This window comes from Chiloscyllium plagiosum, chromosome 36 (assembly GCF_004010195.1).
Source record: "Chiloscyllium plagiosum isolate BGI_BamShark_2017 chromosome 36, ASM401019v2, whole genome shotgun sequence".
Classification (NCBI taxonomy): domain Eukaryota; kingdom Metazoa; phylum Chordata; class Chondrichthyes; order Orectolobiformes; family Hemiscylliidae; genus Chiloscyllium; species Chiloscyllium plagiosum.
In genome coordinates this window covers 38,344,715-38,358,465 of record NC_057745.1, presented here as the reverse complement: position 1 = coordinate 38,358,465, position 13,751 = coordinate 38,344,715, and the positions used below count along the sequence as shown (strand labels likewise).

Sequence of the window (13,751 nt, the reverse complement as noted above, 5' to 3'; positions counted from 1 at the left end):
CTGGGTGAAAAAGTTACCCCTTAGGTCTCTTTTATATCTTTCCCCCTCTCACCCTAAACCTATGTCCTCTAGTTCTGGACTCCCCCACCCCAGGGAAAAGACTTTGCCTATTTACCCTGTCCATGCCCCTCATGATTTTGTAAACCTCTATAAGGTCACCCCTCAGCCTCCGACGCCCCAGGGAAAACAGCCCCAGCCTGTTCAGCCTCTCCTTACAGCTCAAATCCTCCACCCTGGCAACATCCTTGTAAATCTTTTCTGAACCCTTTCAAGTTTCACAACATCATTCATGTAGCAGGGAGACCAGAATTGCACGCAATACTGTATTCCAAAAGTGGTCTAACCAATGTCCTGTAACATGACCTCCCAACTAAAGGCAAGCATACCAAACGCTGCCGCCTTTACCTGCGACTCCTTTATGTGCACAGTTTGTTTAAATGTATAAAGTATTTTTTTGCAATGAAAGGTAATGTTGCCAGCACTCAGCAGGAGAGGGATAACAAAATGACCCTGAACCGACAATACCTCTTGGGTTTCTAATTCCAAACTGAGAGGGCTCCTCCTGAAAACAATGACGGTCCCCATTCCTGAGGATTTCAGGTTGGGAGTTTCTCTCTCTCTCTCTCTCTCCAAGCCAGGATCCAGTTCCTGGAATCTTTCTGATCCCGAGGCTGTGCTGCAATGCGTGCTTTTCCCGGGAAGCCGAGCCTGGAAACTGTCGGGACAGTGTCAGGGGGCCTGTAGCTGGCCCACATGAAACTGTGGTTGGGGGTCCCACAGCACACGCTGTGTGTCCACTCCTGCGCGGGACTCCGAGCTGACCCTTCTCTGTAACACTGATCACTTACTGACTGTCACTCGGAGACTTACTGATGTGAGAACATGCTGAAACACATCGTATACACCGCATTCAACACCAAGGATTTAGGTAAAAGGATCGAAAGTGGACAGAGAGAAATTGTTATCAGAAACTCTGAATCTGGCAGCATTGTGCGGAGTTCTGGTTACAGTATCTCTTCCTCAGTCTGTTTTTGTTTCTGATTTCCAGCATCTGCAGTTCTTTGGATTTATATTTGTTTAAGAGAGAAATTGTTTCTTGGTAGGGAGTGGAATCTTAAATTTAGAGGTGAGTCATTTAGAGGTGGAGATTGGAAAATCTGGAACTCTGTCCCAAAAAGCTGTTGAGGCAGGACTTTGATCATTTAAAAACTGAGATTGAGGGATTTTTGTTGGGTACAGTACAGTATTAAGGAACATGAAGCCAAAGTAGACCAGTGCAGTTAAGGGACAGATGAGCTGTGAAGTAAGTGAATGTTTGAACAGGTGTGAGGGGCTGAATGGCCTCCTTTCCTAGTATTCTTCATCAGTCTCTCATCCACAGATAAACCAGGCCTGAGCATTCTTAGCTTCTAACATGAGGTCAGACATTTTCAGACTATGACTAGATTCCTCCTGCCTCCTAATTTTGTACAAATGCAAGATGCTGTGTTGCTTTGAGGATTGGGCGGCATAATAGCTCAGAGGTTATTACCATCATGCCTCAGCGCGAGGGACCTGGGTTTGATTCCAGCTTCGGGCGACTGACTGTGTGGAGTTTACACATTCTGTCGTGTCTGCGTGGGTTTCCTCGGGGTGCTCTAGCTTCCTTCCACAGTCCAAAGATGTGCAGGTTTGGTGGACTGGCCATGGGAAATACAGGGTTACAGGGATGGTGTAGGAGGGGGTGGGTCAACCTGGCCTCTTTCTGCGCTCTAAGGATTCTGTGATTTGATGAGATGCTTGTGTTTTCAGCCAAATGCAGAATGTGGTTTGGAAATGGGCCATGAATTAAGGGTGACTTCATTCTTAGTGAAAATGATTTCAATTGATATTGAATCATCTGTATGAGGAGACAAAGAAAGGAAAAGACTCACTTTTTCAAAAAAAACCTCGTGTTTGGTTCACAGTTTAAATATTTCTGGGCAGCATATTTGAACACTTAATTGTCTTATCCAAAATTGAACAAATGGTGACTGTGTATTGGGAGCTAGTGACTTAGTATTACAATTGCAGACTCTGGTTTAGAGTTTTAAAGAAGTCATGGTGTGGATTCCATGTAAAGGTTAGGTGAATGGGCAACGATTTGTTGGATGGATTATAATGTGGGAAACTGTCAAATTGTCTACTTTTCTGGGAAGAATAGAAAAGTAGCTCATTATATAAATGGAGGGAGATTACAGAATTCTGAAGTTAGGAGAGATCTTGATGTCCTGGGACGTGAATCACATATGTGTAGTATACAGTACAGAAAGTAAGACCAGAAGGCAAAGGAGCAGAAATTAGGCCATTCAGCCCATTGAGTCTGCTCCGCTATTCAGACATGGCTGACAAGTTTCTCAACCTCATTCTCCCACTATAAGACCAAATTGGGTGACTGTAGAGGATATTGATGCTTACTGTAAGGGGATTGGGATATAAAAGAGGCTTTTACTACAGTTGTACAGCATGTTGGTGAGATCACATCTGGAGTACTGTGTACAGTTTTGGTCTCCTTATGTAAGAAATGATGTGATTGCATTAGAGGCAGGTTCACAGAAGGTTCCGTTGACTGAAACCTGAGATTGGGGGTTCGATGAAAGCGATTCAATATAGAAAGGTTGGGCTAGCTGAGCCAATACCCATTGGCATTTTGAAAAACGGGAGATGATCTTATCGAGATATACAAGATCTTGACAAGTAGATGCATAAATAATGTTTCATCTTGTGGGAGAGAAGGGACACACAAACAGAAGTTGCTGGTGAAACTCAGGAGGTCTGGCAACATCTGTGGAGAGTTCTGAAGGAAGGTCACTGGACCCAAAATGTTAACTCTGCTTTCCATCCACAGATGCTTCCAGATCTGCCAAGTTTCTCCAGTAATTTCTGTTTTTGTTTCAGATTTTCAACATCCACGGTTTTGTGGGTTTTTTTTTGTTTAGAATAAGGCAACATAATTTAATAATAAGTGTCTTCTAAAACAGACTTGAGGAAAAATAATTTTTCTCAGGCTTGTGAATCTTTGGGAATCAGTTTTCTCTGGTTTGTATGTTTATTCCTCTGTGAGAGGGCCCGATGTTGGACTAAGTTGCTTGGACTTTCCTTATCAAACTGTACACCACTTTGAGACGTTTGACTTGTTTCTTCAGACAATGAAAATCCAGTCCTTGGACTCCACTCAGTGACCCCGCGGGAGTAAGGATATTGTGTGGGTGCACTGTGGAAGTAGTGGTCCTGGTGGTGTGTCAGGACTTCCAAAATTCCTGGAGTGTTTAAAAGGAGCTGCAGAGAGCCAGCTCCTTTCATTTTCCAGTTAACCTGTTAAGCTTGTTGAAGAGATTACCAGGCAGGAGAGGGTAGGGATGAGAAGGGTGAATGGTCATGAAGATGTTAGTGTACACCTGTCGGGAGCACAGAAAGGAGTTGCTTTTTATTGCTGCTGCTCATTTAAAAAATCATCAAAGTGAGGTATTCAGGCAGTGGCACAAAGTTTGATCAGAGCAGATTATGTACCTAACAAATGAATGTTTGAGGACTTGCTTGGACTAGCAAAATGCTGGATTTTATTCTCCTGTCTCTTCCATTGCTAACCCAATCAAGTCTGCTACCTGCCTTCGTAAAATGCCATCAAGTAGTGTTCGGCACCACTGACTGACTCCAAAGTCTGCATTCCTGATGAAGGGCTTATGCCCAAACTGTCGACTCTCCTGCTTCTGGGATGCTGCCTGACCAGCTGTGCTTTTCCAGTGCCACACTTTTCCACTCTGACTCCAAAGTTGCTTCAGATGCAGTTTATTTCTCTGCATTTAAAATTGCATTGCATCACTGATGTGGTATGGGGTCGGGTCCCAGAAATGCTTGAGGGGTCATGTTCTGAATCCTGGATTGAGAATCAGCTCCAAGGGCCCAGCTGTTGCTGGTGGAATGTACTTGGGCTTACTGCTTTACCAGCTGGCCGTGTCTGTCATTGCCATCCTTATCAGGAAATGAAGAAGGAGGATAATTTTAGATTCACATTCCATTCTGTACAAAGATAGCTAAACCCATGTTAATGCTTTCCCAATCCTGCGAGATGGGAATATGTAACCCAGCATTCTCAATCAACATCAGAGGCTGGGAGAGCTGAAAGTGCGAACCATTGGAGGTTGGAGGAAGGACAGTGCTGATCTTTGGGTGATAACGCTGTTGTAGATTGAGTTTGTGGTTCGAGTGCCAAGGATTTGATTCCTGTCGCTAAAGCTCTGGGAGCAGATCTATACTGGTCAGGGACAGGGAATATTTCACTTAGGAATATAACATTTCTGCTGAAAATGCAGAAATGAACATAGAGAGTCGAAAATGGTGAAAGCTTTCTGTGTCTTCTTGTATTATACAGCAAGTGGGATCTCGATAGGCATGAATTCAGAATAGTTTGGAGTTGGTGAGTTTATAAAAAATGCAATATATGCCACGTGTTGTGGAATTGTAAACTGTTGATGAGAAGGTCTTTATGTTTGTGAACTGGAATCGCGGCAAGAACAACTTGTATTGAAGTTTTAGTTTTAGTTTCATTTAGGTGTTGTTAATTTTCTCTCCTGTTTAGACTGTGGTGTGATGAGCATTAATTCAGTAACAGATGCCTATTTAATTTGCTTACTGTATTCTTTATCGTGGGGCTGGTCATACTACCAAAGGACTTATATATTTCATTTTGTAATTGTTTATGATTGAAACTAAATTTGGATAAGTTTAAAATTACAGCTTGTAATTATTTATTAACATTACTAATTTGTTTCTAACAAACTCGTTGATTTGTTTTTTTTTGGCTATTCTGTGACAGTTGACTGCAGTTTTTCCTCTCTTCATTGGGACTCTGTGAGGTTTGTCAATGTTCTGGGTATCATCTGCAGATCCCTGGAGAAGTGATGGTCTTTATTGTGTTAAACTGAACTCCTAAAGTGTGTCGTTGAATAGCAAGATGTTAATGCTAGAATCAATAAGCTGTCATTTAACTATCCTACCAAACCTGTACGACACATACACTGTGGAGTCATGATTTGGAGATGCCGGTATCGGACTGCGGTGTACAAAGTTAAAAATCACACAACACCAGGTTATAGTCTAATAGGTTTATTTGGAAGCACTCGCTTTAGGTTAGGTACAGAGTAAAGCTCTCTTTACACTGTCCCCCATCAAACACTCCCAGGACAGGACAGAACAGGGTTAGATCCAGCGTAAAGCTCCCTTGACTTTTACAAATTGAAAGTACAACTTCCTGAACATTGTTAAAAATCACACAACACCAGGTTATAGTCCAACAGGTTTATTTGGAAGCACTAGCTTTCGGAGTGACGCTCCTTTGTCAGGTGGTTGTGGAGTATAAGATCATAAGACACAGAATTTATAGCAAAAGTTTACAGTGTGATGTAACTGAAATTATATATTGAAAAAGACCTGGATAGTTTGTTAAGTCTCTCAACTTTTAGAATGAACACATTGGTTTCAGTTCTTTCACATGTAAATTGCTGAACATTTTTAAAGTTACATTCTCAAGTGAACTTTAACAATAGGTGCCATGTTGGCCCAGAAAATGCACTGAAGGTGTGAGGTGTTCCTGCGTGAGGCTGTCTGTGACACAATGTTCAAACTGATTCTAATCTAAAAAACGGATTTACAGAATCTTACATGGATTCATGCAGTTTTTGAGCAAAATAAAATGTAATTCTGCAAGTACAAATTCACCTCACAAACCTACACGAGTGTGTGTCTGTTGGGGGAGGGGAGGGGGGTTATGAGTGTGTGAGACAGTGTGTGTATGGGTGTGAGTGTAAAGGGGTATAAGTCTGTGGAGGGTGCGTGAGTGTGTGGAAGTGCATGTGTGAGCGTATGAGAGAGGGTCTGTGTGAGTGTGTGGGAATGTAGTTTGTGTGTGTGTCTGTGAGTGTGCCTCTGTCTGTGAGTGTTCGTGTGTGTGTCTGAAACATGCAGTGGGGTCTCCTGTAGTGTGACATGAGCGCAAGGTCCCAGTTGAGGCCATCCCCAAGGGTACTCAACTTGGTTATCAGCCTGTGCTTAGTTGCGGCTCATTTCTATCTCCTGAGGAGGTCATTATGGTTTCTCACTGTGGCACATCGGAACTGGTGATCGATGAGTTGAGCATGGTACCCTGTTCTTATGAGGGCATCCTTGAGTACTTCCAGGTGCACATCATGTTCCTCCTCATCTGAACAGATCCTGTTCATGCGCAGGGCTTGTCTATAGGGAATGGCTGTTTTAATGTGTTTTGGGTGGAAGCTGGAGAAGTGTAGCATTGTGAGGTTGTCTGCGGTAGAGTGAGGTGCTGAGGTGTCCGTCCTTGATGGAAATGCATGTGTCCAAGAATGAGACAGAATGTGACGGGCACCTGGAAATGCTCAGGGATGCCCTCATAAGAACGGGTTACGATGCTCAACTCATCGACCGCCAGTTCTAACGTGCCACAGCGAGGAGCCGTAATGACCTCCTCAGGAGATAGACATGAGCTGCAACCAACAGGGTACCCTTCGTTGTCCAGTACTTCCCAGGAGCCAATAAACTATGCCATGTTCTTCACGGCCTGCAGCACATTATCAATGAGGATGAGCACCTTGCCAAGACCTTCCCACACCTCTACTTCTTGCCTTTAAACAACCACGAAACCTCAAACAGATTATTGTTCATAGCAAACTGCCCGGCTTTCAGCACAACACCATACAGCCTTGTCACGGCTGACGCTGCAAGACATGTCGACACGGATACTACCATTACACATGGGGACACCTCCCACATGGAGGTACTCAGCCAACGTTGTCTATCTCATACGCTGCAGGCAAAGATGCCCTGAGGCATGGTACATTGGTGAGACCGAGCAGAGGCTATGGCAACGGGTGAACTGGCACCGCACAACAATCACCAGACAGGAGTGTTCCCTCCGAGCGGTCCAGGACATTCAGCCTCGGACCTTCGGGTGACCAAGGTGGACTTTGGGACAGGCAGCAGCGAAACGTGGCCGAGCAGAGGCTGATAGCCAAGTTCGGTCCCCATGGGGATGGCCTCAACCGGGACCTTGGGTTCATGTCACACTACAGGTGACCCCACTGCACTACACACACGCACACACGGACGCATGCACACGCATACTCACAAACAGACAGACCCATACAGACAGACAGACCCATACAGTCATGTGGACGCTCACAGATACACTCCTACAGTGACACACATACACACACCCTCTCACAGACAGTCATTAACCCCCCCCCCCTCCCCCAACAGACACACACTCCTATAAGTTTGTGAGGTGAATTTGTACTTGCAGAATTACAATTTATTTTGCTCAAAAACTGCATGAATCCATGTAAGATTCTGTAAATCCGTTTTTTAGATTAGAATCAGTTTGAACATTGTGTCACAGACAGCCTCACGCAGGAACACCTCACACCTTCAGTGCATTTTCTGGGCCAACATGGCACCTATTGTTAAAGTTCACTTGAGAATGTAACTTTAAAAATGTTCAGCAATTTACATGTGAAAGAACTGAAACCAATGTGTTCATTCTAAAAGATGAGATACTTAACAAACAATCCAGGTCTTTTTCAATATATAATTTCAGTTCGATCACACTGTAAACTTTTGTTAAATTCTGTGTCTTATGATCTTATACTCCGCAACCACCTGACAAAGGAGCGTCACTCCGAAAGCTAGTACTTCCAATTAAACCTGTTGGACTATAACCTGGTGTTGTGTGATTTTTAACTTTGGACACCCTAGTCCAACACCGGCATCTCCAAATCATCCCTCAACACTGTCCCCATCAAACACTCCCAGGACACATACAGAACAGATTTAGATACCAAGTAAAGCTTTCTCCTCAAAGTCCCCATCAAACATTCCCAAGACAGGGACAGCATAGGGTTACACTCAGAGTAAAGTTCTTTCTATGCTGTTCCAACTATGTGCCTGTCAAAATTTTAGCACTTTCCACACCCAGTAGTGCTCTGGCATCTTGGAGTGAGATTACAAATGTAGAGTGAATTTCTGCATGCTGTGCTATTTCTGGAGCCACTGAAGATGGATTGTGCGTGTCCATTCCATTTAGAACAGCATCAAACTGACAACATGGTGAGGTCATCAGTGTTGCATAGATTTGACTAAATGTTCCATGGGTGAAAGTTTAATTTTCGTAATCCTTGTGCTTTAGGCTTCTGGAGTATTGAGTTACTGCATTACACACACTGCCTCATCTTGGGTGTGATCTGTGGGAAATTAAATATTACAGTTCATGCCTTTGGAATAACACATCATTGTGGATTGTGGGTAGAATCACAGGCATAGTTTCTAAGGAACCTGCTAAACTTGTTCTCACAGTCAGGGGGTAGTACTGTCAACTCTGAATCAGAAAGATTTGGACTCAAATTGTGTGCAGAGGCTTAGCACATAATGTAGGGTAATGCACAGAGTACAGTGCTGAGGGAGCGCCACACTGTCAGAGTGTCAGTGCTGAGGGAGTGCCGTACTGTCGGAGGGTCAGGGCTGAGGGAGTGCCGCACTGTCGGACGGTCAGGGCTGAGGGAATGCCGCACTGTCGGAGTGTCAGTGCTGAGGGAGTGCCGCACTGTCGGAGGGTCAGTGCTGAGGGAGTGCCGCACTCTCGGAGGGTCAGTGCTGAGGGAGTGCCGGACTCTCGGAGTGTCAGTGCTGAGGGAGTGCCGCACTCTCGGAGGGTCAGTGCTGAGGGAGTGTCCCACTGTTGGAGGTTTATCTTTTGGATGAGATGTTAAATAGATGTGTTATAATCAAAGACCCCTCCCACCCCGGTTATGTTCCTTACCACCCTTCTCTCTCAGCACCTTCTTTGCGGTTGTAATACTGTAATCTGCGTTCTGTTCTGCTCACTAATTAACATTGTATGATACAATCTGCCAGTATAGCACGCAAAGCAAAACTCCGGCATCTCCCCTGTGAGATGGATTCTAAATGCAATGAACTTCATCTGCCACTTTCCTGCACACTCCACCAACCCATTTCTATCATTTTGGAGCTGACAGCTATCTTCTACTTGGCCAATGTTTGCGTCGTCTGCAAATTTCCAAATTATTCCCCCCATGTTGAGGTCAAAATCATTAGTGTATAAAGCAGCAGGGGTCCCAACACCAAGTCCTGCGGAACACCACTGGAAATAGCTTTCCATTCTCAAGGGAAAACCATTGATATTTACCCTTTGTTTCCTGTTAGTAAACCAATTTTGGATCAAATTCAACACCTTACCCTGTATCCCATGGGCTTTTACTTTGTCACCATCTGCCGTGTGGGAGCTTGGCCGATATCTTACTAAAATCCATGTGGACAACATCCACTGCATTAAGCTCTTCAACCCTCCTTGTCACTTGCTCAATAATTCAATCAAATTTATAAAGCATGACCTTCACTTAACAAAGCCATGCTGTATCTCCCTGACTAGTGCATGCCTTTCTAAGTGACAGTTAATCTGAGCTCTCAGGATTGATTCTAACAATTTGTCCACTACCGAAGTAAGACTGACTGGCCTGTAATTGTTTGGCGTTTTCTCTGTACTCTTTTGAAACAACTGAACTACATTTATATTTTCCCAGTTTTCCTGCTCCTCACCAATTAAGCCAGGTGTAGTGCCTGTTTGAAGTCCAGTTAGGCCTCAGATTGTAAGAGCATTTTCATGGTTATAGCATTCATCCCACATATCAAATGGTCTCTCAGCATCTCTTTAAGGATTAAAGCAAAGTCACTTGCTGTTGCCAGTTGTTTTAACCTCGTCAATAATCCTGACAGGGATTCCCCTGTTTCTCGAATTGCTGAGTAAAACTGATAGCACCTCCAGGATTGTAGAGGCTTGTGGGGGGTCATAATGTTCCTTAACTAAATTAGTGAACTCTTGAAAGGGTTATAGTGTGTTGTGCCTCAGAGAATGTTAGGCTTCTAATAATAGAAAAAGCTGAAGGTCCACAAGCTGTAAGGAAACGTACTCTTTGCTTTTCATCTGCCCAATGTCATTTGCCTGGAAAGATAGCACATTCTTTTGACCAGTCTAGGCCCAGTCTTTGATGGCAGACTTGACCAAGTCCAGCTTCCCAAATAATGCCATGGTGCCAGAAATGCTTAACCCCAACTCAATGACAACTGTTGCATAAATCTCACCTGTGGCATAACCACCTCTCAATATGTGTTATCCACAACATTCTCACCATGATGCTCTGCAGTGAGTCCACCCACAGTTCCAGCTCTGATCATTTGTGAGCCATTAGTTGGTCACACTTGCACACACAATCATCTAGGACACCGGGAGCATGCCTTATTTCTCACTTTGCACAAGGGGAGCACACCACATGCCTGAGGTGTCCTGTCATGACTCCTCACTAGATTAAGCTAGTTACTCCCTTTCAGAGAATTTAATGGAGCCAGGGATCTTCCTTAGTTTCAAACACTTCTGTTATAATTGAAAGTCTCCACCTTTATTTAAGCAAATATATTTTAAAAACTGTAAGAAAATATCACTCAGCAGTTGGCTATTTGCACTGTGACCATGTCACTTTCTGAACTGCCCACACTGATGCTGAGCACTGTTGTCAGTCTCTCAGTTTTGGTAAAAACAATGACTGCAGATGCTGGAAACCAGATTCTGGATTAGTGGTGCTGGAAGAGCACAGCAGTTCAGGCAGCATCCGAGGAGCTTCGAAATCGATGTTTCGGGCAAAAGCCCTTCATCAGGAATAAAGCTGATGAAGGTCTTTTGCCCGAAACTGGATTTTACTGCTCCTCGGATGCTGCCTGAACTGCTGTGCTCTTCCAGCACCACTAATCCAGAGTCTTTCAGTTTTACCTACTCCCTGTGTTCACCCAACTCCTGAGAATTACAATAAAGCTATTATGTGATCATGCTCTGTACAGATTGACTGCAGGGCTTTGCCTATAAAGCAACAATGGCTTCAGAACTGATTGTTTTACTCGTCTATAACACTACAAGACATAGAAACAGAAGTTGCCGATTCAGCCCCTTGAGTCATGGGAGATCATGTTGATCTGACAATCCTCACCTTCACTTTCCTGCCTTATCCCCACAACCCTTGATTTCCTCACTGTTTGAAAAAAAAGTCTGTCTACCTCTACCTTGAATATACTTCATGACTCAGCCTCACCAGCCCTCTGTGGTAAAGAATTTCATGGATTCACTACCCTCTGAGAGCAGGAATTCCTCCTTATTTGACTTAAATTGGCGACCCCTTATTCTGAGAAGTGCCCCCTGGTCCTAGACTCTCCCACAAGGTGAAACAACTTCTCCACACCTAGCCTCAAGTTTTAATAAGGTCTCCTCTCATTTGCTAAACTCAATAAGTACAGATCCAATCTGCTCCGCATGGCCTTGTAAGACAACCCTTGAGTACCCGGGATCAACTTAGTGACTGCCTCCAAGCTAGTACATCTTTCTTTAGACCAGGCGACCAAAACCATTCACTGTGTTCAAGATGTAGTCTAACATTTTAGCAAGACCTCCCTATTTTTAGAAAAGTAAAATACTGAGGATGCTGGAAATGCTGGAGAAACTCAGCTCATCTGACAGCATCTTAGGAGAGAGAAACAGAGTTTCTCAGACTAAACTATGTTTTAGTCTGGAAGTGTTAACTCTGTTTCTCTGTCCAAAATAGGGCTAGATCTGCTGAATTGATCCAGTATTTTCTACATCTGCACCCTAGTTTTATAATCTATTCTCTGAAATAAAGGCCACCAGTCCATTTGCCTTCCCTATTACAAACTGAATGTCCTTCACATATGAGACCCCTGAAACCCTCTGTGCTGCAGCTTTCTGCAGCCTTTCCTCATTTAAATGAGTAGGTGGGGAGCAGAGGGATACAGATGTTTAGGAATTGACCAACGGGTTTAGACAGTACATTTGGATCAGCTCGGGCTTGGAGGGCCGAAGGGCCTGTTCCTGGGCTGTAACTTTTCTCTGTTCTTTGTTCTTCTTTGTCTAAATAACATTCCTTTCTTCTAATCTTCCTGCCAAAGTGCATCACCCCACAGTTGTCTGCCATGTTTTTGTCACTTAGCCTGTCTACGTTCCTCTTCCATGTGTCATCTTCACTAATTACCTTCCCACCTATTTTTGTATCAACTGCAAACATGGCAATGGTACATTCACTTTTATCTTCCATCTCGTTAATAAATAATTGTAAATAATTGTAGCCCAGCACTGATTCCTGTGGCACAGTCAGTGGTTGTGAAGTAGGTTGGGATCTGCTGAAGATGTGAAAGTTGATGTGTAATTGTGAGTTTGGTATTTAATGTGTAATCTATTTCTCTGACTTTGGATTCCTCTGCACAGCTATTGTCTTGTTTTTGTCTGTATGAAATGTCTCCCTGTGTCAGGAGATCTGCTGGTTATTACAATCTCTGTGGGTAATGTTTAAAGAGTTAACCTTCAGTACCTGGTTGTAAGGAATTAGCAAATTGATTTAAATAATAGAAGTGGATCTGCTGTATATGATTTATTTAAAACTTTGAGTGTTCCACTTGGATCATGAGCAATGCAAAATAGTATCTTTTCATCAGTCCTAGAGATATAATTTTAAAAAAGAAATTCCCACAAATTTGAGGTTTTAATTTTCAGGCTGTGATCCTCAGTCACTTTGACTTGGGGTAAGTCCTGTTCACTTTCAAAGACTAGCTCTGCCCAGATTCCAATCATCATCAAAAGCATCTGAAACCAAATGGAATGTGACCAGAATCTGATTCTGAGCATTATTCATATATTTGACGGAAGACTGACTTACTTTTTGCTTTTGGTGCTTGGGTGCCTGAACCCTTTTAATCCGATGAGTCTTGCTGTTTCATTGTCTGGAACCTTCTGAGATTCTGCATCAATTCCAACAACTCCCTTCTCATCTGGTCTACTTCAAGACTGGAAATAAAGTTTTGCATTTTTATAGCACCTTTTGCAAGATCCAGATACCCCAAAGTTCTTCAGAGACAATGAAGCATTTCTGAAGAATGGTCACTGATGTAATGAAGAAAATATGTAGCTAGTCTGTGCAGAGCAAGACCTCACAAATGGCAAGATGATAACGACCATTCAATGATGTTAATTGAGAGATACACATTGGCAAAGACACTGGGGAAATAATTGCTCTTCAATTGTTCTTCAAAATGGAATTGAAGTGTGATAAGATTTTTTGATGTTCCTCAAAGGGACAAATCAGGCCTCAGTTTACCTTCTCATCGAAAGGACCACACCTCAGTGGGTCACCTCCATATAACACTGCAGAGCCAGTCTTGTTCCTGTGCCTTTGGAATGGGATTCCATCGTAAGCTCGTTGATAATACACAATGTTCAGCTCCATTCACGACTGCACAGATATGGAAGCAATCCATGTCCATATGCAGCCAGGCAGGGCGATGTGTAGGTATTGGCCAGATAGGTGGGGCAAGTGTTACATGCTGCTTAACAGCCAGACAATGGCCATCTCTAACAAGAGAGAAGCCAACAATTGCCCCTTGAAATTTAACGCCTTTCCCATTATTGAATATCCAACTATCAACATATAAATTGACAGCAAAGAGGTTTACCAGATGGACCAATGGGCTGAGAAGTAGCAGATGAAGTTAATTTAGATAAATGCGAGGTGCTGCATTTTGGGAAAGCAAATCTTAGCAGGACTTATACACTTAATGGTAAGGTCCTAGGGAGTGTTGCTGAACAAAGAGACCTTGGA

The 13,751-nt window shown here is 43.4% G+C and overlaps 1 protein-coding gene across 2 annotated transcripts in view; it reads left to right on the top strand.

Annotated features, from left to right (window-relative positions):
* The window catches only part of usp2a (ubiquitin specific peptidase 2a), a 123,088-nt gene that overhangs the window by 12,030 nt on the left and 97,307 nt on the right, over positions 1 to 13,751 (top strand). The window contains exon 1 of one of the 2 annotated variants that reach the window (XM_043677742.1): positions 4,274 to 4,435. The exons of the other annotated variant lie outside the window; for it this stretch is intronic. The gene's annotated coding sequence lies outside the window, so the exon portion shown is untranslated. Of the gene's footprint in view, positions 1 to 4,273; positions 4,436 to 13,751 lie in introns of those variants that run through there. 2 annotated transcript variants of the gene reach the window in all.